At 36.3% G+C, this 22411-nt stretch overlaps 1 protein-coding gene and 1 pseudogene across 1 annotated transcript in view; both read left to right on the top strand.

Moving 5' to 3' along the window:
• The window catches only part of CNTNAP2 (contactin associated protein 2), a 1887185-nt gene that overhangs the window by 1265584 nt on the left and 599190 nt on the right, over positions 1 to 22411 (top strand). The window lies entirely within an intron of this gene.
• Positions 18691 to 19655, top strand: LOC123249208 (annotated as a pseudogene).

The following is a 22411-nucleotide window of genomic DNA, read 5'->3' as shown; positions in this document are numbered from 1 at the left end:
TTTCAACAGAGCCTGGTGGCACTGTGAAAGCTATATTCTCAAAGGTTTATCAGTCATATAAAAAAAGAAAACTTCAGATTGTGGAAATGTATACATTTAACTCAAAGCTACATGACATATATTAAGCATGCAAGTTAAAATATTACCACTTTAAAGGACTAAATCAACCATTCAGCATGGGTGAACTGAAATGTATGGAAACATGAACATCTGGAAGCTGTTTCATGCCCCGCACAGCCCTGATTATGAGTCCCAGATGATAACTGGTTTTCTGTCTTTGAGAACGGCTGACTACTACATGTTATTGGATTCTCTTGTGCTTTGTCTCTGAATCACTCCTTTTGCTTTTTAAAGGCTAGTAGAGTATTATAAGGCTTCAAATGGGAAACCAAAGGCTCAAATAGGCAGGGGGATTTGAAAAAACCACAGAAGAGGATAATGTTTGCTGGGAAGAGACATTTCCTGCCTGAATGTTATTCTTTTAGATGTTGCTTCAGTTGAATCAAATAGCCCCTGTTAACAGCAGGATTTTTTTAGGGAGACCTCTGGTTTTCATCTTCATTATTCCCAACATTGTACTTTTGGTTCTCTAAAGTTTCCTTTATTCTAAATTGAGTGTGTTCTTCTGTGATTCCATATGTTGGTATAAAGTTGAGATTTTAACTTCAGGCATCTCTTCTAAGTTAAATTGAGGGGAAAACTTTCTTTTTAATTGTTTTGACTATTTTTGTTTTTAAGATGGAGATATATTTGAGATGAATTAATCGCCTTTAGACTGTGTCACTATGTATTGTTTTACTTCACTGTTCAAGTCAAGGTTCTGTAGAGGGAGCAAATCAAGAGCTCACTCTACCCCTTTTTACTAAGGTAAAAATTTATCCCAAAATATATATTTTTTAACATTAAGGAAATACTATCAGTGTGGAGTTCATAACTATCATCAATATTTAAGGACATTTTAATCTTGGAAAATTACATTTCCCCCCATATTTATATTTCTGTTCAACACAGAAAAATCCAACAGGCATTTCATAATTTAAAAATCAAATGCAAAGATCAAATTTTGGGAGTCTGATATGAGAGAAAGATGATTTAACTTGAAATAATAATAATAATAACTATTAATATTAGTATAGTAATATGTAATATTAAATTTTTGAGAACTCAGAATTTTAGATTTGAAAGGAATTCAGAAGACACCTTTTTCTGAATAAGACTCCTCTTTACATAATAATAACAACAATAATAATCACTAGCAATTATTTAGTACCTTAAGGTTTAGTTTACAGTGTGGTTATATAACTCAGTGAATATAGTGGGAAACCTGGAATGAGAAAGATCCAAGTTCAGATCCAACATTTATTCAATGTCACTCTGAGCAAGTCACTAAACCTCTTTTTAACTCCATTTCTCATCTTAAAAATACGGATACTAACAAAGTCTACCTCTTGGGTTTGTTGTGATGATATAACAAGATAATATTTGTGAAGTTCTTTGCAAACCTTCAAGTTCTATGTAAAGGCTAACTATGTTATTTCATTTGAACCTTACAAGATCCATATGAAGTAAGTGTTATTAAGGTATATTAAACATGTTGTAATCCAGCCTGTGGAGACATATTTCATGAGTGGCTCACTTTACTTTCAAATTGTACTCGTTTATAGAAATATTTCCTTGTGTCAAACCTTAATTTGCATCTCACGCACTTCCTGCCTGTTGCTCCTTGTCTTATCTTCATTTCCAATTTCATTGCTCCTCTGTTACTTCTTGATCTCCTAAAAGTCAAGATAAGCTGTGAAGCACACACTTCCTGAGTAAACCCTAGTCTTAGAATTTAAGAAGGGAGCCTAGGGCATTTCTGTCATCATTTCTACTCAATTGCTTTCCTGTATTTTATGATATTTGAAGACTCATCTTCTGATGAAGTGAAATCCGTCCTATAAATTAAACCTCTTCAGATCATTTCCTACCCACCTACAGAATTTACATGGAGTTACTTGGTATGAGACTAAGAATTCAGCTTTGTAGTTTGGATTAGACAACCAGTTGAAATCATCCTATGACTGTTGTGAATTAGTTGTGTTCCCCTCCTTGCTCAGCTATTTCTATAAAACTGTGGTCTTGGGCATGATGTCAACGGTACTTGTAAGATTGTTTCCAGCTTTGGGTATGCTTTTGATTTGTCCTAGGCATGAGATCATTTCAATCTACCCATCAACAAAACAGGTTAATTATTCCTTTAATTTTTAGTTTCTCTAATAGTTACTGAGTTAACTTGTGTTTTTAAAAAGAGAGTTGTGACAAACACCAATAGGTGTGAAGACTTCATTATCAATTTGGCAGTGAGAGCTTGACATCTAATCTTCATGCCACATCAAATACTCACAAAGAGGAAGGATCTCCATACACATGCTCTTTTCTTAAAAAAATAATTTAGCAAGCAATTACTACTTATTAAGATTCCTCTCTTTTAGTAAGGTTTGCTTTTTTAATATTTATTATTCTATTCATCTTTCATTGTTTCAAAGGAAACTATTTTTAAAAATCTTTTATAAATAAATTAGCAGCATTTTGATGGCAGAAAAATGAAAAACAAGGCAGATTCCCATTGATTAAAAAAAGGCTGGATGCATTTTTACATATTTAAGTCAGATATTAAACCTGGAACATTTATATATCATTTCCCTTTTGGTAGAGTGAATGATGACCCTATTCTGCATGTTTGTGTGAGGGGTGAAGTTGTCCAAATGTTCTGGAAAGGGGAGATTTTTTTCTTCATTCTTTATTCAAGGGAAGACCCTATGGTTCTAGATTTTCTTTAGAGAAAGACCTGTAAAGACAAAATAGACTTTAAAAGATATACATTGTAGGGGAAAGCATTCTTCTCAACATGTTGCTTTATTTCCGTTTAGTTTCCCTATAGACTCTAGAGAATTTCCCTTAGAATTATATTTAGACATGTCTCTCTTGATTGAACCACTATAACTTTTACCCATTCGGAGAGCTCGTTTACTCTCTTGTATTTTCTGGTATATATAATAATCTTCTATAACTTCTTTGATTTCTGTTTTCTATCTGCTTGGACTGATGGGCTTATTCACTGCTCACTATTTGTGATGGTCTTTTGTGTAACCAGCATTTGGTATGAAGGAGTCAAGCCTCCTTTAAGAGTTAGCAACCATGAATGCAATAATAACTGGGGGGGGGGGAGCCTTTCTCCTTAGATTAGCATTATTTATAGGGAAAGATAGATAAAATTCTAATCTAACATCTCCCTCTTTGGGAAGAAGAGTACAACCAACCTCATGGTTCTTCAATTCATTCCCTCAAGACAGCAATTAAAATCTCTGTTAGAAAGGAGTGAGCACAATGGCAGACATACTTTTCTTGCCTTCCCTTGAGCTATATTTAGTCCACCTATATAGGCACACATAAATACATGAGCCATTCACTTACCTTGTATGTATATAATGGAATATGACTTCTGTTATAAGAAAAAATGGAATCAGATAAACATGAGAAGGCATATTAATTGGAATGGATTCAAGTTAGCAGATTCAGGAAAACCATTTACTCAAAGATTACAATAATGTAAATGAAAACAGATTTAAATGGTAGCCAAATCTATATAATTGCAAGCATTAGTTCTGGTCCCAGAAAAAAAATAAAGGGAGAAACCAAAATCCTCCTCTGGATAAATAGATGGGCAGGGAGAGCACCACAGGTATGGAATGCATTATGAGAAGCAGTTATTTTGCCAGTCAGGTTTGTTTATTTTTTCTCTCTCAAGGAAGGGTATATTAGAAATGGCTGGGGTGTAAAAAATGAATGGTATTAATAAAACACTGAGAGGAAGAATATTGTAGAATTTTTTTAGGTTAACATATTTAGTTCTAGAAAATGATGTTCATAAAATGCAGGACATGTTATTTAGAGGATATACACATTAGACAGTTTTCTTAAGGTGACAAGGTGTAATACTACTGACATTCTTTCCAAGCAGTGATTTCTGGACTCCATTTCAATATTTCATTTAGTATTATCCCACCAGCTTTGTTCTGACAGGACTCAATCAAGAGGTTAGTTAATATCCCTGGAAAATTGCCTTTTTGATGGGTTTACTACTCTTGGTTTTTACTTAGCCTGTTACAGTTTCTTCAATAACATACACTTGTCTCCAAGTTATTGCTAACCTCACTATTTACTGTAGCTCAGATCCTGTCTTTGTCCCCAGTGATCTGCAAGCAGTCATTTCACCATTCCTAAAAGTCCACCATATTACAGAGAGAGGTCCATTTCTGAACATGGTAATTTCATAGTGCTTTTTGCTTTGGGAATGGCAAATTGCCCTACACTGGGATTTCTGACAGCTTCTTCTTTACCCCAGCTTTCCCCAAATAAATTTCACTACAAGGACTATGATTCCACATGCAATAACAAGGCAGCATTGCTTAGAGAAACTGCCATCTAGACATTAAGGGCTGACAGGGAAGACATCATTTATACTATGCTGGCATTCTAACTCTGGGTCACTGACAGACTTTCAAGGAGCAAAATCAAATTGTCAAGAGGCCTTTTGACTGTGATTTTTCAAGGTGCTATTCAGACATGACAGCTTCCCTTCCTATTTTTATTATGGCTTGCTAATTTTAAGGGGAGGTAAGAATGTGGTGTGCTTTTTATTTTTTTTCTTGTGTAACATTTTGATTTCTCTTTGTTTTATTCAATCCATATCCTTTCCAGAAGAGTCAGGGCCATTTTAAACAAAGATATCCATGTTCTTGTTTTGAAAATGAAGCAATGGGGCTTGTTCATATGTTTGCATGGGAAACTGAGAGGAGTGTGCTATTTACCAAAGTGAAAAGGGCACTTGATTAAAAAGGCTGGATGGAAAGACTAAATTTTGAGTTTAATGCACCATTTTTCCTGGATCTTCATGAAGTCTTTTAAAATTTTGTATTACAAAGGTGAGGGATATTTAAGTGAAGCATGCTCTCCTATAAATAAGAAAATACAAAAAGATAATAGAATTCTTTTCACATTTTTATAGATTTTTTTTGGGTGGTCATCAGACAGGAGTTGCTGATTGACAAAAAATTGGAGAGAGAAAGCCTTTTTTCTTCCTTTTACTGCACCCTGGCACTATGCATTTCTCACCTTTTCTATGTATTACTTAGATAGATAATAGTGTTAAAGGGGAATGATGGTATCTACTGTTCAAACTCAGCATGGAAATTAAGTTTAAAGGTACAAAAATCAATGGTGACAAGACCTAATTCTCCCGTCTTCACTATACATAGATATGTGTGTGTGTGTGTGTGTATATATATATATATATATATATATATATATATATATATATATATGTATATATATATATGAAAATAAACATTTCTGCAGCACTTGTGTGATGAACTCAGACTTGCTTAGCCCCAAGGAGTATGAGGAAGCTCCTTGGAACATGATCAAAGTGTAGGATTAGAAGAGTATTGTTGAGCTACCAAACATTTAGAGTAGGGCCACCAGGATGGTCATGGGCCTTGAGAATATTTCTCATGAGAAATTGTTGAATGAACTGAGGATGATTAACTTTGAAAAGAGAACACTTACAGGATATTGGGGGTGGGTAAAGCATGATAAGTGTCTTCAGGTATTTGAAGGGTTATCATATCAGAGGGGAGCAGAGGGCAACAGAGAGAAAGAGAAGGGAGGATGAATTGCTTCTAAGACTCCTCTTCAGTTGAAGTCTTCAAGCAAAAGTACTCAAACCATTCTCAAGGATGCTGTAAGAAAGGATCTTCTTTAGGCAAATGTTGGATTCAGCAACTTCTGAGGGTCTTTACAATTTTAGGATTTTGTGACTTGAGAATGAGGATATACAGTTGTATACTCTTGGAGAGACAGTTCAGTTCTGGCTCCTACAAAAGTATTCCTTTCCTAAACTTATGTGAACTAATGTAAAGTGAAATAAGCAGAACCAGGAAAACATTTCACACAGTAACAGCAATATTGTATGATAATCAGCTGTGAATGACTTAGTTATTCTCAGCAATATAATGATACAAGACAATTCCAAAGGATTCATGATAAAAAATGCTATCCACTTCCAGAGATGGGATTAATGAGATCTGAATGCCGATTGAAGCATACTATTTTTCATCTTTAATTTTTGATGTGCAGTTGGCTTTTTTTGTTTGTTTTTGGTCTCTGTGTTTTTGCAACATGACTAATACAGAATTTTTTTAAGTAGTCTTTTCATGTAATGCTATTAAGCACTGCCCTAGTATGTAGAGGTACATATTCTCTTGTAGAGTAATAATATGTAGATAGACAAGCCAATATAAAATATTTAGAGTACCTTCAAAGAGAAATAAACATTAGAAAAAATAAATGTTAACAACTGGGTGGCTAAGGGCAACTACCTAACCCAGTGGACTGGAGGAGAACTTTGGTGTGGCTTTGGCACTTTCTAGCTGTCTGACCCTGGGAAAGTCACTAACTCCCATTGTCTAGCTCTTCTGTTTTAGAATTGATACTTAGATAGAAGGCAAGGATTTAACAACAACTACAAAAAAAAAACCTTAATGACAGAGAGGGACAAATAAGCATCTAAGTGGAGCAACAAACAGAGTAATGACTTTATGAGGAATATCTGAGTTTAAATCCAGGCTCAGACACTATGTCATCATGGACAAGTAACATAACCTGTCTGCTTAAGTTTCCTCATCTGTAAAATGAGGATAATAATAAGAGCACCTATTTCTCAGAATTTTGGGGAAGAGAAAAAGATTTTTATAAAGTACTTAGTAAATCTTAAGGTAAGGTGTAAATACCAGTTATTATTATTAGATTATCCTTTTTAAGAAATAACATAGATATGAATTGCATAGAATGAAAATGTAGTCTGAATAAGTGGAAGGAGTATCTACACTGATGAAATCATAAATTCTTCAAGGGACCAAAGCATGGAAGTCATAAAAAGTGAGCTATATTCTTTTAGACTCAAATTGCCTTCCATCTTACTCTGATTCTACAGTTTTTAATTACTGATGAGGAGTATAAATGATGTGGGGAAAGTATGACTTAATATTCAGGCATCAGACAATGTTTGTCATTCTAGAAGAAAGTAAACAAAACTTCAGTTTTAAAATAAATAAGGCAAGTTATCAGCACCCCGGAGTCCATAGCTATTAACAGCATCCTTTTATTAGCCATCCTGATCCATTCATTAGACAATTATTTTTAAGTGCCAGTTGGGTTCAAGGAGCTCTGATAGGGACTGAAGATAACTTGGACATTGATGTCTTTGGGGAAATTTTGAGACTATCAGCACTCAGGAAGAGTATACCTATATTGTTCGAATTTACTGAGAAATGTTTTTAGATGTGTGTAAGATGTATGTGTGTTCTCCCCATTCAGTTGGAAGGAAATCTGGAATGGGGTTGAGTAGATTTATTGCTTCATTTCTTTTACCTTTCTTGAGAATCCTGTTTCTTATGGCCAAATAAATAAGAGCAAAAGATGTTTTATAAAAAATAGCTTACAAGAAGAAGAATGTGACAACTACAAAAAGAAATGTCCACATAAACTACTATAAGAAATTTCAGAAGGAAGAGATCATGCTCACCTGGAAGGGGATAGGAAAGAAGACTTTATAAAGAAAGTAAAAACAAAGTTGATCTCTGCTTTGAAGGAAAGGAGGGCGGGACTATCAAAGATGGATATGTGGAAGTAAAAGAGTTAATTTCCAGCGCAGTTGATGATAAGAGCCAGGGCAGAGACATAAAATGGTAGAATGGAAATAAGTTCTAATGTATACAGTGTATGAAGGTGAATAGTAAGAAATATGACTGAAAAAGATAGGTTGAAAACAGATTGTAGAGATCCTTAATACAAAGCTAAGGTGTTCTTATTTTATTTAGTAGGTAATAGGGAGCCACAGAAGTCCTTTGAAAAAATAAATGACCCGATTACTTAGCGCTTTAGAAATATTACTCATCAAAGATCTGTAAATGAATTGAAATCTCAGAGACATAAATGAAATTTGCATAATCACATCCCTAATAATCGATAAATTCTCAATTCAAATCCAAGTCAAATAACTCCATATCCACTATTCATTTCATGGCTGCTATCCATGGTTTGCCATAACTCTTTCTCTAGAAAGGTCTGGTTGACTTAAAAAAGTCAACATGTTACATAATTGATTTCTGACATTTTTCTATCTATATTCTCTCCCTCCTTCTACCCTCTCCCCTTCCATCATCCACAAAACAACAAGTAAGATGATATAGGTCGTACATGTGTTATCATACAATACATATTTCGACATTTAACATCTTGTGAAAGAAGACATTGCTTATACTAGATACAGTTCACTTCTAACTTTCTGTTTTGAAAATTTGTCATCTCTCCAACTTTATATTATAATAATATGCAGAATTTTTAAAGAGCAAAAATACTACAGCATGACTCAATTAGGTGATTTCTGAATGCCACACATTTTATGATAGTAATAATTCAATTAGCTGTAATATTCAGGATTTGAGGTATAATGGTAATTGGATTACCAAGGTTAATTATAGGTTAACTCTGAATCTTATTTGTTTAAACAAAAAGGATTCTAACATTCATTCTTTCTCTGTTTTTAATTTTTATCATTGAAAAGCTTTGTAAACTATAATAGAAACTTTTCTATCTTTATAATTGTAATAAATTGCATTGGATTTAACATTTATTTCATATTTCAATATATTACATTGCCTCAAGGTCATCTTTGGGAACATCAATTATGACTGTAGGCATAGCAGGTGTGAAAGATTGGGCCGAATTTACAGCATATGCCCTGGAAGTTGATTGGGAGACCAGCATTTATTATGAACCTTTTTTGGTCATAGGATTATAGATTAGGGCTGAACGGGCACAGATGGCTACTTAGTCCAATCCCCACATTTTACATGTGAGAAAATTGAAACCAAGAGACTTTGTAGAGTGACTCACCCAGCATCACACAGATAGCAAGTAATGGAACCAGGATTAGCACCAATTTCCTCTTATTTTAAAATCTTATGATCTCCCAAATTAAAAAAGGTTTGTAGAGACAGAAGAAGTTTAGAATACATTATGAGCAATTGTATTGCCATTCAAATGACATTCGGAGATAGTATTAGTTTTGGTCATTTAATGAATAGGAATCCCTTAGATAGAATGGTGGTAAATAATTAGGCTCTACACAAATAATTAGGTTGGTTGAGTGCTTTGCTAAATAAATGCTTGGTATTAATTCCTGTAGGTGTCACAGATCCACATCTGCATACTTATGACCAAAGCTCTGTATTTTCTACAGTCTCCTTCCTGCAGCTACAGAGTCATTTCCTATTCCTATCCCCCTTTTCCAATTCCCTTTCCCATTTTTTTATTTTAAACCGTTAACTTCTGTGTATTGACTTATAGGTGGGAGATTGGTAAGGGCAGGCAATGGGGGTCAAGTGACTTGCCCAGGGTCACACAGCTGGGAAGTGTCTGAGGCCGGATTTGAACCTAGGACCTCCTGTCTCTAGGCCTGGCTCTCAATCCACTGAGCTACCCAGCTGCCCCCTTTTCCATTTTTTAATATTTTTCTTCAATATCACAAAATATTGAAGATAGGAACCTCAATATTTTGTTGTTCAGAAATAAAAAACAAGATCAGATAGTGTTTACTACTTCCCTCCTCCTTATGCCCTATCATTAAATGAAGGAAGACATAGACTTGTATGTCCACAAATGCTTCTTACTTGAGCACTCCTTAGTGAAGAATCAGGACATTTCATCCTTCACAGTTGTCCTAGTTTCTAACTCTTTCTTGCTCCTATATACAGAATCAAAATTTTTTTAAACCCTTGTACTTCGGTGTATTGTCTCATAGGTGGAAGATTGGTAAGGGTGGGCAATGGGGGTCAAGTGACTTGCCCAGGGTCACACAGCTGGGAAGTGGCTGAGGCCGGGTTTGAACCTAGGACCTCCTGTCTCTAGGCCTGACTCTCACTCCACTGAGCTACCCAGCTGCCCCCTATACAGAATCAATTTTGATGCTCCCAGTATTGTCTCACTTTCACTATTCTTTGCACAATTCACTCTGCCTACTCTAGGAACTTGAAGACCTCAGGATCCCCATTGACCCAGGGACACTCACCTCCTGGCTACCCCACAAACAAGATTGTCTATCTCCAGGCATTTTCTCTGACTAACCCCTATGTTTGGTATGTTCTCCCTACTATTCTTTGCCTCCCAGTATCCCTGGCTTCCTTTAAGACCCAACTGAAATAACATTTTTCTACAGGAAGTCTTTCCCAATGTTTCTAATTTATAGTACCTTTCCTCTCTTTTGACTTCTGATGTATCCTAACTGTACCTTGTTTTTATATATTTCTTTTCTTATTTGCTCTTCTATTAGATTTTAAACTTCTCAAGGGTAAGGACTGTCTTTTGCCTTTTTACATCTCCAGAACTTGGTGGAGTTCCTGGCACATAATAGACTGACTACTAATGAATTCCTTAATTTTTGACCACCCTGACACTCAAAGCTTCTGTTCTCATAATCACTAATTTTGGTTAGTCTCTCTCTTCTTGTCATCTGTACTTTTCTTCCCCCTAACTCAGTCTTCTTGTCTTATTCTTTCCTCTGTTGAAAACATTCACCCATTCAAATATATATATATATATATATATATATATGTATGTATATGCTTTCTAAATAGCACCAAGATTAAAGTTCTCAGTCCCTTAGGCTTTCATAACTTCTGCTATGTAGCTGAGAAGTTTCCTAGATGTGAGCATTCTTTCGTACGTTTCTCTGATGAGTTAGCTAGATGAAAAGAAGCCTAGAATTGGGATTAGAGGATGCATGTGATTTGTTTATGTTACCTTTCTTGGGTATATTTTGTCTTATGGCCACATTTATAGCACCCCCAATTGATAAGGGACATTTTAATAGCAAGGAAGAGCTAAATCTCTAAAAAGTCAAATTGTATTTCTGATATTGTGATTTTTCTGACTATCCTTTGGCAAAAACATTATCATAGAACTTCAGATATAATAATTTCACTCAAATAGTAGAAACCGTCCTTTCTCTTTTTCCTGATAAGTTGGTTCACAAGTTTGGTGAGCAAAAAAAGAATATCAGTAGTGACTTCAAGGGTCTTTCAAAGACAGATGTTCTTATTACAGAGGTGACCTCCCTTATAATGCCACTAGCTACAACTCTTCTAGCATCACTTGAACCTCTTGTCCTTTGACCATTTGTATGGGTCAACAAGAGCAGACATAAGCAATTTCTGTAAAGAAATTAGGAGAGGCTGATTTGGAAAGACTTAATCACTTGAAAGAGTTTGGCCTAATTATCCTATCATGATGATGATGGACAGTTGGAATGAGAACCCATAGAGCTTATATCACAACACATATACATCTAAATATATCTATTTATATGTATGGATATATTTAAATATGTATATGTGTGTATGTATACAAATGCCCGACATTACAAATAGGCAGTAAGCTAAGTGCTGAACTGAATAAGAGGAAGAAAGCAATTATGCCAGACTCTTCCTTAAAACAAAGATCTATCTTTCAAACATCCATATTCTATTGGTAATACATCACAATGTCATAGTGGATAGAGTGCCAGTTTAAGTATCAGAAATAAATGTATCATAGGCCTGCCTCTATCACATTCTGGATGTGTGACCCTGAACATGTCATATAGCCTTGAAGTGTTCTAGGCAACTCTGATAATATGTGAAACCACAGTTTTTTGTTTTGTACTGTTTGTGGGCTATTTTTTCCCTTGCATTGGGAGAAAGAGTTTCTCAGGAATTACACTAATGAAATCATAAGTCCTGACCAAAGAAACCAACAGACAAATCAATCTCCCAGTGATGGTTGAGAATCTTGGAACACTGGTATTTCTAAGAAATTGAGGATTAACAAAAGCTCAATGGAGAGGTTCGTGGTGAATGCGAGCAAGCTTTAGCATCTTTCAAGAAAGGGAATTATAGAAGATCATAAGCAACAAAACTGGAAGGGTTTTCAATGGATATCTAATATGATTTCCTCATTTGTAAATCGAAATTGTAGCCCAGGGAGTTTTACATAACTTACCTATGGTCACATACATATGATGCATCAGAAATAGAATTTGAACCCAAATCCCCTGTTTTCTATTTCCACCATTCCATGTTATAGTGTAAAGAAAGTAATCAGAAGAAAACAGTTGGTTGGCCGTATGACAAGAGTCAGAAACAAATAGTGTGCTCCACTGATACCAAAGTAATCTCAGTGGCTAGTGAATAATGGACTTAGAATCAAGTAGATTCATCTTCATGAGTTTGAATCTGACTTCAAACACTTACTGCTATGTAACCCTGGACAAGTCACTTAACATTGTTTGCCCCAATTTCGTCATATGAAAAATGAGCTGGAGAAGGAAGTGCCAAACCCCTTCAGTATCTCTGCCAAGAAAATCTTAAACAGGATCACAAAATGTTGGACATGACTCAAAAACGTCAAGAGAATTATAAGGAGCTTTCTATAATGTTGGACCTTCTGTGGCAGACTTGTGAGAAAATGTAAACAGCAATCACTTAGGATGGCCAAGTAGGGATAGATTTTAGTCTTCAGTGTATCCCTGCCCACATCCCATGGGATATTATTCCAAATTCTTTCAGACCTTACTATGACATTTCTATTTTTTTCATCAGACTCAGTATCCTCACATTGATATTCTGATTCTTTTGAACCTACTTGAGTTTTCATTACATTAAATAAAATTGAGGATGTTCTTTGATTCTTAAAAGCAATTTTCAGGCGAGATTCATCATCACATTATCAAAAAAATTTCCTTCTGAGTCACATTTCAAATAGCCTGTCATGATGCATCCCTTAATGTTGACTGTTATTTTTACTCAGTTCAGTTGAGCAAATATTGAGTATCTTCAGTTTACTGTCATTTGTTAGATGTTGAGGTAAATTTGGGAATAAGCAAAGCCGTCCTTTTCACAATGAATGTCAAACAGTCCAGTGCCTAACACATTTATTAATAGTGTGCTTTTAATAAGTGTTTATTAAATTGAAGTAAATATGAATCCAAAAAGAAAGAAACTGCACATTTATGTCTTATTTATCTTCGTATTTTTCCCTAATCACGATTAGTATTCTCTCCCCTCCCATAGTGCCTAACATAGGCTCTGCAGGTAGAAGACAATTAGCAATCATTTATTGAAATAAATAAAATTCAAAGTAGAATGTGAAAATGCAAAAAGGGTGGACAAATAAAATCTGAAGGAAAAGGGGGGAAGAGGATGAATAGCCCTGAAAAATAATTCTCAAATTCCTTTGTCTGAGTTATTTAGAGTTGTGCTCTAAGTCAAAAAACAAAGGACGTAGTCTAGTCACAGTTTTTCAGGACTGACATTTTTCCTCAGAAGCTTAGTTGAATCTGCCACCTCTCTTTTCTCCTGCCTTCAAAAATCCTTCTCTTTACAGTTTCACAGGATCTCAAATGGCATTGCTCCCGTGATGAGCCATGACAAGAAAAGGACAGACATCTTTCTTTACATATTTTAGCATAGAATGATGTATCAATTTAACCAAATGAAATAAAATATTCATATCATATGGAGTTTCAGAAAACCTTTCTACTTAGGGCTCAGGGCAAACTTTAATTTGAGAGGGAGGTTGATGCAAGAGAAAAAAGTATTCCTTTTGGACTCCCAAGACCTAATTTTGAATTATAGCTCTACATCCAATTGTTTGACCTTGGGTGAGTTACTTAATTCCCCTTTGCACTGGTTTCCTTGTATGTAAAATAGAATAATGATTCTTATATCTCAGATCTATTGTTTTTAATCAGACAGGGAAAAAAGGTGACTGATCACTTTCAGGATTGGCACCCTATTAAGTGCAATATGCAAAGCCCTACTGCAATGTTCTGGGGTAAAATGGCCTTGGAGGTAAGTATGGCTCCTGTGTAAACAGATTCATTCATTAAAATCATAGTATCTGTCTCCCCAGAGAAGATCATAATGATAGAAGCAGAGATTTTTTTGAAAAATGTTTAATGATTTAATATCTCAGTTTAATAAAAATAGGGACAGATAATGGACCCATTGGTATTAGGAGCGTCTATGTGAGGAAATTCTCTGTCCTAATACAAACCATCACCTTCTTTGCAGTTCATATCACTATAGATTTGCTTAGAGCACAAGGAGATTAAGTGATTTGTCCAGGGCAACACAATCAGTATGTTCCACAGGCAAGACTTGAACACATATCTTCCTGGCTCTGAGACCAGCTCCCTATCAGTGATACTACACTGCCTTTATGATAAAAACAGATTATCTTGAAAATTCATGTGAAGAGAAAAAGGAATTCTCCTATCCTATATTTTAACTTTTGTTATAACAGAAAAAGAATAAGAGAAAAATTGTATAGGGCTCCCTGTTGAAATACATTTTTTTTTTACATCTTGAAAAATCTGACAAAATTGCTATTGAATTTTTTTATCTTGTTAACTTCTGCATAAGCGAAGCACTTTGAATTTCTGCCACTATTATGTATGAGCCAGTCTATCCTGAAATGCTCTAATATTGTAACTTCCTTGGAGAAAGAATATAAATAATGGATAATATGAACCTTTGCTGCTTTAGAGTCAGATTAACAAATAAGGCCCTATACTCCTCTTCAGAACAGCAGGAAATCTTTGTGACATTAAACTTTGGGAAGCATAGGTAATCATTCAAAAAGGATTACATATAAAGACACTTTTTTCAGGTAGCCAAAGTGTACTGTCTTAGGCCCAATAAAACATCTGAAAGAGTCATCTTTTTTTTTTTTTTCATTTTAAGTCATCATTTGTTGATTTTTTTAAAGTAGTCTGAGAGTAAGGACTAGGCCAAAGATTGTTTTGGTCCTATAGGTTTCTTCCAGATGATCCAAAAATTATTTGCTTTGATCCATTTCAATTTGTGAGCTTCTAAAAGGTAGTTTATTCTTTATTTAGTTCAAGATTATTATGCTTAATAATAATCATGATAACAGTTGTTAGGCAATTATCTGCTTCCCCCACCAATCTTTAATCTTTCTCAATCTTTTCTTTTTCCACAGTCTATTAGAGGCTTCACCTTTCCTTTATCTTAAAGTGCATCAGGAAAAAGGGTCAGAAATGTCCTTCTTTTTGACCATACTTCCCTATTCAAGTTGTCATCTGTTCTTTTTTCCCCTCTAAACAATAGTATAATTTTGAGGTTCTATTTTTCTCATCTTCTTTTAACTAATTATCGCCTTACAATATGTTTTGTCCCCCCATTCCTTTTCTCTTTCCCAGGTTTGAGTCATTCCATTTTCCTAACCTTTCCTTAGTAGTTTTTGGTACTATACTTTGTAGTGCCTTTTCCTGTGATTCATTATTTCCAAGCTTCTTCCATTCTGTTATGCCCCTCCCTTTTTATAATGGATCCATTCCTCTCTAATCCTATCTGAGGACCTATCCCAAAGTTAAGTTTTCACCTTGTGCTCTTCCAGTTCTAAACTCTTATTAATCCCTATTTTTTCAACTTTCCCTTCAATGTACTTTAACTAGATCTTTCTTCTCTCTTTTGAATATCCAACTCCTTGTTGCTTTCCTATAACACTGGACATGTATCAAGTCAAAGACTTCAATTTGAATCTTAGCTCTACAATTTCCTTATGATGTAACTTTGGGGAAGGCATTTCTCATTTCTGGGTCTCGGTTTCCTAATCTATTAAATGGAAAGGCAAGGAGCTACATAATCTCTAGCCATTCTAGCTTGACTTTAATCACATATCATCAAAGCAAAATCATCTTCTTCACTGTAAAAGAGAGGTCTTAAATCTTTTTGGGGTCATGGACCTGTTTGTTAATCTACTAAAACCTAAGGTCATGAACAATTTTAAAAATCAAACTTTTAATGCATAAAATAATGAAATTACAAAGGAAACCAAAATATTGAAAGGATTCTCTACCTAAATATATGTGATATGTATGTAAAACATATAGCAAGAGGGATAGATACAGAGACAGAGACAGAGACAGTGAGTGTTTGCTCATGGGCCTCAAGTTAAGTACCCCTGCTTCTGAACTTCATAAAAATGTATTCCAGAAATGTAATTTTCCATTCTGATTGACATGATCTTAGTCCATATTCCTAAGCATGCCATGCCTAGATTATGACCATTGTCCCCTAACTATTTAGGCATCAGTGCTACAGAACATGAATATACTTCAAGACATTTCATCACTGCAATCAAATGAAATGTGTAGAATTTTTTTTTGCAGGGAGGAGAGCATATCCTGTGTATGAATGGCAAATAGCTTATTTCAATGGCTATAATTAGTTTATTTTATTTGGACAAATTAAACACTTTCCAGATTAAATGAGGGAGAAGATTGGGAAGTAGGGGGAATCTGCTCTGAGATTTCTTTGAAAACCCCTCTCTCCATGAGCTAGAAGGAATATGGCCAGACTTCCTTGTTTTTCTGAGAAAAAAATATTACTGAATGCCCGGAACCTAGGACCCAAAGTCTCTTTTTCCTCCCCATTCATTTCCAGTATCAAGCCTTAGCTCAATTTCCTTTGCCAAAAGTATACATCATCAGTCTGCCCCTGTTCTACTTCCTCCTCCCCCACCAGCTTCATCTCTGCAGCCTGAGCCCTGGGATGCTCTGGGCCAGTCTCTATCATCTTATGAAGATGGAGGCTGTGAAGCAAAGTTCATGAAGAGAGAAAGAAATTGCTTGACACTGAACTCACTCTCTTACGTCTACAATTTTACAACACCTAACACCTGTGAACAATCAAGGGGGCTCTTGAACACCTGGATTGTGCTTATAGAAAAAGTGCATCTAGAAGCCCAGCTCCTTCCACCTAATTGATCCAAAGCTCTTCATCCTGTTTTCTGCCATTCCTCATCCCAGCTGGAGGAATCATGTGAATGGAGAAGCCTTTTAGTACTTGAAACTTGGTACTTGAAGATTGGAAGAGGTGTGTAGACTGAGAGATGTTACTGAAATCAAGCCTGCTTTTTAGCTGCTGGGAGCTCTTTGGGTTTGAGCTCTTTAGCTGTTGGAAGCTGATGGGAAGAAGTAGAATCTTCCTGCTAAGTGAAGAGCTGGTTTCTTCTTTGCTCTTTTATAGCCTTAATGAGAGGTTGAGAATTGGAAATTTCTATGATGCTCTGTTAGCTGTTTTGGTAACTGAGCTCTGTTATTGCTACAGGATGATTGGAAAAAAAAGGAAAAAAAAAGAAGAATCCTATTGCTTTAGTAAGAGCTGGCCAGGCTTATTGTGCATTAGCAACTATCTACAACTTGAGACAAAGAACCTTCTCATAAGTTTGACTCAGCTATACAGAGGTCTCTTGCTATATTGCAGTTCATTTATCATGCCTTCACTGTATAGCAGGGTTGGGTTTTTTTCAATATATGTAAGACTGTATCACAGAGTTTTCACTATATCACAAGATTTTGCAGATGAATTCTACACTTTTGCATTTTTGCCAATGTGAGATTGTACATGGCTGAGCGCAAAGCAGGCATTTCTGTATTGGATAGAATGAAAGGCGACCAATCACAGCTCTGTATTTCTGTATCCTGGGCACTGATTGACTCAGTTTTTATAAGAGTGTGGGAAAGGTTTATTAGCGAGTGGGAGGGGTTAAAAAGCTTTAAAATATGTATAAATAATATATATATATATAACACCTCTACTTCGTGGATTTTCATCTATCCCGAGGAGTTTCTGGAATGTAACTCCCGGGATAGGTGAGGGATCACTGTATTACTTTTACTACCTTTTCTGATTGGAGAGGAGGAAAGCCCTCAAAGCCCAGATATCCTATGTAAGGAACTTTGCAATTTTCCATTGTAAAAGAACTTGTTACTACTATTCAATAGGGCCCAACAGAGGGGGCAGGAATGGGAAACTAAAGACCCTGAGCTCAGGGCTAATGTTTCACTAAGAGAATAGAATGTAGCTAATTGACTAAAAGAACAGGGCACTTCCACAGTGACCCAAGAATAACAGAGAAACAGTTCCATCCAACAAGAGATCTGAGCTCAAAAGAAAAGCAAGTGATTCTCTGCTTCAAAAGTCTCCCTGCCCAGAAGACCACCCCACAATCTAGTTGCTTGTCAAGTGTTTGGCTTTCCCTACATGTGTGTCTTACTACTGTGCACAATTTTCTTAGTATGTGCTCACTCTTCCCTTGTGGAAATTGTGTGCATTGGAGGTAAAATGTGACCCAGGTTTGTAGATAGCCTGTCATATTTTGATTATTTCTCCTTTTTCTTTCTGAGAAAATATTGTGATAATTGCTTGTGCCTGCTCCTTTGGTAAATGTTTCAAGTTCAACATTTAATGATATTGTTTTGTCTGATCTGAGAAAACATATTGGTGGGATCTGAAGAGCTTTAGTAGCAAAAAGAATATAGTTGTGCTTCACACACACACACACACACACACACACACACACACACACACATACAATTACACATACCATGGTGACCCTGAAATCCCTAAGCCCTTAGTTGTAATGACTTGGCCAGTTTTCACTCTTCAAACAAAATAATCCTATACCAGTATGAATGCAAGTTGGTATTAATATGCCAGCACAGAGAAAGAAAAGAGCGGCATGGGTGTCATATTAGATGACACCACCGTAGATTATACAACTAACGTGTGTGGGCTTGAATACTATACATTGTGGGTAGTTGTGGGATTTCTTGGGACATTCTTTACATTGGCAATGACCCAATGGACAGTCTCCCACTGGGACTTATTGCAAACTTCATTTCACACAAGTGTCCACCAGAGAAAAGAAATTATTTGGAATTTTAAAAAATAATCTTGAGTAACGGTGACCATAGTGGCCGGCTGCTGCTTAAGGGGAGGGAAGATGGCAGCTGCTGGCACTGCTATACTGGATTCCACGACTTTCCCAATGGCTCGCCTGACCCTCCTGCCTCCTCTCAGCGCTGTTGTCGGGCCACCTTCTTGCTTGTGAGGAAGCTGCCACCGCTGTGCCTCGGTCTCCCCACGCAGCAGGAGGATGGCAATTCCTGCGACTTTGACTGGAGAGAGGTGGAGATCTTAATGTTCTTCAATGCTGTTGTAATGATAAAGAACCGGAGATCAATCACTGTGGAGCAGCATGTAGGTAACGTCTTCACGTTCAGTAAAGTGGCCAACACGATCCTCTTTTTCTGCCTCCACATCCACATGGGTCTCCTCTACATTATACTCTGCATAGTGTTCCTGATGACTTGCAAACCCCACTCTACTTGGACTCAGAATACATCAAGTGCTTTAATGACAAGACAATTGATGAAGAGCTGGAACTGAACAAGCGGATCACTTGGATTGTCGAGTTTTTAGCCAATTGGTCTAATGAGTGCCAGTCATTTGCTCCTGTCTACGCTGACCTCTCCTTCAAGTACAATTGTACAGGGCTGAATTTTGGGAAAGTGATGTTGGACGTCAGACGCTACCCTGATGTCAGTACAAGATATAAAGTGAGCACATTACCTCTCACAAGCAGCTTCCCACCCCGATCCTATTTCAGGGGGGCAAAGAGGTCATGAGAAGACCCCAGATTGATAAGAAAGGTCCAGCTGTCTCTTGGACATTCCAGAGAATGGGATCTGAGAGTTCTACCTGAATGAGCTGTACCAACAGTACCAAGAAGTAGAACAAGTCCCAGGATGTGATCCCTGAGGAGCAACCTGAGTCTGTAGCCCCTCACACACAGCCTGATGAGGAAACCAAGAAGGACAAATAGGAACTCTGCTCTGCCCTGCCAGATATCCCTATTCCTCTAGCTTTTCTTGGTTGCCTTTTCAGGCCTGCCTTTACTATGACTGAGAGACTTCATAGGCTGCTGTCTTTTAGTGTTTTTATTTATTCCTTATTTGGAAAAGATCTGGAGCCAGGCCCAAGGCTATTAGGGGGAGGAATTAACAATAGCATACAAAAGTATGTACTTTGTGGCCAAGTACCCCCCTCCAGGTCCATCAGCCATTTCACCAAAAGGGGGGAGAGGGGGGAGAATCAATTCCTTATCTCAGAGAGAGGAAGTTCCTTTCTGAATGTGAACATTTTTCTATTAATGGGGGGCCAGGGAGAACAGAGAATGGGTTAATCCAGAAGTCACATGTCTTTGCCATTCTGTGGTTTCAGTGCTTCTTCCAGAGGCTCTAGAGAGCCCTTCAGTTCAAACAGGATTCAAGTCAGAAGCACCACTAATAGACCTTCAGCATCATTGACCTCACTTCCCTTAGGGTTTTCTGGCCTTCCTTATTGCTCTTTAGCATTTGGTAAAGAGTTTTGGTTTAACTTTGATTTAGGTACTAGTAAGAATTATAATCCATTAACAGCAGGTCTTCCTCCTACCCCAGAGAGTGGAAAGATGGGATACAAGTTGCTTTTAGAAATGTTCATTAATTTCAACACTCTTTTCCTTTGAGCCAAGAAGAACCAAGAGCATATAGTCTCTGTATATTGGGGATTAAAGGAGAAGGTTTCAGGATTCCTTTGACACTTTTTATTGATATAGTTAGTTTTTATATCCCCTCCATTTCTTTTTTCCCCCTAAATCAATATGTACTTCCTTACTCCATCCCCAATAATGAACCAAATAAAAAGGACAAGCCTAAAATAAAGACTTAAGTATATAGTGAAAAAAGATAAAATAAAAATAAAAAATAATCCTTTTTCCATTGTGATTTATTTTAGAGCTGGAGCAAGTTCTGTGATATAGTAATATAGTGTTATTTAAATATTTAAATATTAATAACTAGTGATTTACTGTATCTTTTGTTAAGCATAGAAGATTATATGAGTCATAAAAATGCAAAATATGTACAACATACTGATGATTAGCAATATACACAGGGCCACATGGAGGAATATTTGTTAAAAGACTACTACCTCATCTTATGAATAAAGAGACATTGAGGACATTTAATAAGACTTATGAAAATGTAGGGGAAAGTCTATTATGTTCTTTCTGTTTTCTATAAATGATTTGAAAGTGTCGTTTATAGAAATGTAAAAATTGTAAAAATGTAAAAATTGTAAAAATTTTTGTAAGACTTGGATTTCAGAAAATGATTTGAATTGGGTTAGTGAACCTCTCATGGAGGAGGAGAGGGTATCTCAGAGAGTTTACAAGATGTTAATTATGGGAGTATCTGGAAAGAAAATATTAGAATAAAAACTTATTTTAAGTGAATTAAACAGTTACAGGCGTTAATGGTCTTCACTATACCATTTTATATCACTGTGGACCTGCAAACTGAGATATGGTCAGGGAAGATCTCCTTTAGAAGAAGTGTCAGGGTTGTAAATGTAACCAAAGCTATACAATAGTGATAGAATACCTTAATTAGAAAAAAAGAGGACGATTATTAGAAAATCTTAAAGCACAAAGATAAAGGTGTACTGTAAAACACTGAGCAAGTATGCTTGCAGAGATTAAAGACAATTTTGTGTCATGGTGGTGGGACTCCATGACAAGCATATGCCATTTTCATTTAATATATTATTAAGAAAAAAAAGGTAAAAGGCCCTTTGAAGTTTCAGCTTGAATGGACAGTCAGCTGCAAAACCTAATAATGAAAGAGATAGTAACTTACAATAGGATCACAGATTTAGAAGTGAGATAGAACTTATAGGTCATCTAGTTCAACCTCTCTTTTATGACCAAGAAAAGTGAGAACCAGAGAGTTAAGTAACTTGCTCTGGATGCAGAGGAAGGCCAAATGATCCTTCAAATAGTTCTCCAACACAAATCCAAATTCTACCAACTAGAGATATATCTGAGTTAATAAATTTTGGGATGGTTATAGATACTACCCACTTCCACCTGTTTGTCCTGAATGATCCTTATAGAAAAGAAAGGAAAGACCTTAGTCTAGACACATGTTGGCAAAGGCGTAGAATGTGTGCCCAGGGAGCATGAAGGAGATCTGTTCTGTTACCCCTCCCCACCATGACTGAGAACATTTTTTGTGTATCCTACCACTCTGTCCATCATCCCAATATAAACACTTCCTCTCTCTACTCTAGGGTAATACAGAGGTGCAATTTGGGCACACCATCTCTAAAAGATTTGCCAACCCTGGTCTGGACCATTCAGCTGTGGTTTGGCCCACTTCATTTTGCATCAGTTCAATCCTGTTATAAAATCATCCTCACCTTACTAAACTCACCCTATTCTGATCATTCTTAAGCACTTAGCACATTGGTAGTTTAGGGGTCTATTTTGTCTTTACCAATCTGTTTCTTTGCACACACACACACACACACACACACACACACACACACACACACACACATACACACACACGCACACA

This window comes from Gracilinanus agilis, chromosome 5 (assembly GCF_016433145.1).
Source record: "Gracilinanus agilis isolate LMUSP501 chromosome 5, AgileGrace, whole genome shotgun sequence".
NCBI lineage: Eukaryota > Metazoa > Chordata > Mammalia > Didelphimorphia > Didelphidae > Gracilinanus > Gracilinanus agilis.
Note: the sequence above shows the minus strand (reverse complement) of the source record. Positions and strands in the feature narration are given on the sequence as shown.